This window comes from Monopterus albus, unplaced genomic scaffold, assembly GCF_001952655.1.
Source record: "Monopterus albus unplaced genomic scaffold, M_albus_1.0 scaffold209.1, whole genome shotgun sequence".
Classification (NCBI taxonomy): domain Eukaryota; kingdom Metazoa; phylum Chordata; class Actinopteri; order Synbranchiformes; family Synbranchidae; genus Monopterus; species Monopterus albus.
In genome coordinates, this window is record NW_018128089.1 from 671,685 (window position 1) to 675,258 (window position 3,574).

At 41.0% G+C, this 3,574-nt stretch overlaps 1 protein-coding gene across 1 annotated transcript in view; it reads right to left on the reverse strand.

Moving 5' to 3' along the window:
• The window catches only part of LOC109970842 (ras-specific guanine nucleotide-releasing factor RalGPS1), a 76,925-nt gene that overhangs the window by 37,697 nt on the left and 35,654 nt on the right, over positions 1-3,574 (reverse strand). The gene's annotated exons all lie outside the window — the stretch shown is intronic.

The window sequence follows — 3,574 nt, forward strand, 5'->3', positions numbered from 1 at the left end:
ACTCAAATGAAGGTGTAGAACCATCTCAGGGATGATCAGCAGAAATGGACAGCACCTAAGTTAAATATGAGTGTCACAGAGCAAAGGGTCTGAATACTTATGACCATGTGATATTTCAGTTTTTCTTTTTTAATAAATCTGCAAAAATGTCAAATTCTGTGTTTTTCTGTCAATATGGGGTGCTGTGTGTACATTAATGAGGAAAAAAATGAACTTAAATGATTTTAGCATATGGCTGCAATATAACAAAGAGTGAAAAATTTAAGGGAGTCTAAATACTTTCCATACCCACTGTAGGTCAACTGTTGCATTGCCTCATGTTGCCTTTGTATGGATCAGTCAGGTTGAAAAAGTGACACACTGCAGAGACTACAGCTAACAGAAGTGTAAGCTATAAACAATACAACTCTCATCCAACACAGCTGCTGTTTACAGCTGTGTCTAATGGAGAATATGTCTGATAAGTTGCAAATGATACTGGCGTCCTCTGTCCTTGGTCTTTTGGTTGTGGAAGAAGAAAGGAGGCTGTGGAGGCGGAAAACAAGGAGAAACCAACTAAATGGGTGAAATCATGGACACAATAGCGACAGGCGGAAGGGCCTTTCCCGAACCATTCTCTTCTTGTGCAATGATTTGCTAAGCTCAACAGCCAATCGGTGGTTTCTCTCGGACAAGGCCCAGCAGGCTGATGCCAATTCAACATGTCAAATTAGCCAAAAAGCCACTGACAAAGTCCAATTAGTGCCAACAGTGTAAGACACACCCAGAAGATGAGCTCTGACAGATGCTCACCACCAGCCAGCTGTTGGCTTGATGTGTCACGACCCTAGTACTATGCATCCTCTGACAGAAACAGCTGAGCCTGGGGATGGTCACTACACCAGAGAGGAAAGACAGAGGAGGACAGACCCAGCCTGCAGGTGAGGGGAGGGTGGGGGAGGTTAGCTGCACTGAAGAGGGGAGGCTGCTTAAGATGCCAGAAATATTTTTTCTATGTAAACTGATACAAAATAGCATGTGATCAGATGATTAAATGATTTTTAATTTTCCATATCTCTGACTGAATTTTGGTGGTGGGGTTAGTTTTAGTGTTACTTAGACTACATCTGGATTAAATGTGTGAGAGATTAATGTTCTTTTGCTTGCACAAATTATGGTGTATGCCCATATGCCACCCATGCACGAAATCTGTGAGGAGGCACGGCGGTGAGGGATATGTGTGTGTGTACTGTAGATTATCTTGTCCCGGGCATGAGCAGTGGAAAAGCAAAGCAGAACGGACCACATCAGCACTTCAAGAACAACTGGATTACAGGTATGGGAAGCTCCAAGTTATGGTTCAAATAATGCATTTATTATCAGGAAATGTGATCTACAATACATTAGTCTGGTTTTCTAGATGAACTTTGTATTTTACTTGCACTTAACTTCAAAGAAAACATTGATGAGAGTTGTGTGTTACCTTCACTAAACCATCTCTCTATATATTATACAGTGTGTATAAATATATGCTCATGTGCACACATACACTCACCAGCCAATTTATTAGGTGCACCCATATAGTTCAATCCAACACTTCTGCCTTAACATCTGCGTTTATGAAGCTCGGGACCATACAAGGACCATAGACACAACAGAAGAGTAAAAGTAAACAACTATCATAAACTAGCTGTAAGGTGGATGATTTGTGGGTTTAGTGGTTAACAATAGAGTTTCTCTCTGTGTTATAGTGCTCCCCTGCTGCTGTGCTCTTGCTCTGAATGTGGAGGTAGCTGCAGCATGAGAGACTCTTCACAGGCTACTACTTTGTCCTGCATGCATGAACAGAGCAGACAGAGAAAGAGTGGTTACAGGCTAGGGCATGTCCTCCTTTATAAAGCGCAGGAAAGGAAAAGAGTATTGCGTGACGTACGGTACAAAAGCAATTACGTGAAGCCCAAAGAATTTCTTTGTTAAAACGCTTTTATTGGAGGAATCTTAAATAAAAGAAGATTCACAGTTCGGCTTTATGCTCTACAGCATCTGGATGTGCTTGGAGTCACATTTCAACTTTGCATGAAGGCACTTAAATGAGTAGTATAATATTTTCTTTAGGGATTCAAATTGGCATTAACGTTGTTATTGCACTGTAGTGTCTTGGTGTCTGTTATTCACCCCCCCTCCAAAATATGATGGTGACAGTTGAGTTAAAATGTGTAATGTGTGAATGACACTATCCGGCACTGACACTGGAGCTGGAACATCAGCTCCACAACACAAAATACCTGCCACTTTCTGATAATAAAGCTCATTTGATGTTACAAGTGACATTAAACTATTCTTTAAAAATCCCTGAAAAATATGTTGGTATTAAAAAACACAAATCAACATGAGCTTCTCTTCCCACAAGTTTCACCAAATGATAAAGATAAATATCTGACCTTTCTGAGAAATAGGGCAGACTTTTGTTTTCATCTATGGATAAAAGCCTATCATGTATCACCAGTTTGTGAGCACCTCAACTAAAAACCAATACAATGAGTCACTGAATATTTGTTGAAAGTGTTTGTTGGGTGTTATGTAACCAGTAATTACTATGACAACATAACAAAGTGCATCCAAACTTTTCCACCTCTGTTTCTGGAAAGTTGTTTGAATGGACAACCTCTGCCTGGTTTCACACGTGAACAGCTCAATTTACAGAATCTACATGTTGGTGGCAGGAACTATAGGACTGAAACATGCCCAGTACAAGCTCAGGAACTACATCTTTCCGATCCTATTACAGCTCAGGATCACAGGAAGCTAAATCAATACAGCACTGGGCAAAAGCTTTAGACACGTCAGATGTTTAGATTCTGATCCATCATCAATACTCTCAGGGACATGGCTGAATGGTTCCCAAGTCATGCTGCAGTACAACAACTACTTTAAAATCTCCAAGCCGGGGTTTTTACAACATATATTCACTGACAAGAAGAACCAGGAGACCTGCAGCACATGATCTGGCCCCACAGAGCCCTGATCTCAACATTATTATACATGCAGAGACAGAATACACTGAAACTGCTTAAATGCACAAGAATTGTGGCAAGTTCTCTGAGATGACTCGAACAACCAAGCTGAGAAGTTAAGAAATTTCCCCATGGGGATTATTAAAGTATAATTTTAAAAAAAGTACATAAAAACAACAGCTGTGAGCATGTGTACTGAGGAGAACCATGACTGTGTTTGGCTAAAGAAAGCTTGTATGAGGACACATTATGAAAGCCCACTCAGACAACTTTACATCATACTGTTACAACACATAATAAAACACAAATGCTGGACTGTTGAGGAGCAGAGTCTCTCATTTTTTTGCAGTTCTGGCAGTCTCCCTCAAATTCTGGAGTACAAATCCATCACCTTATTGCAAGTATGTCTGTTGTTGAACCAGGAAAAAGGGAACAAGGAAAACTGAAAAAGCAGGTCTAGATTCACATGCTCTAAACCTGTGATCTTATTGCTGCACGTGCAACTGCTGACGTGCAGCTGGTCAGCTGTCCTCCCAGTCTCCACCACAGAGGGAGTCCTGGGCTGGCTGCAGGAGAACAGT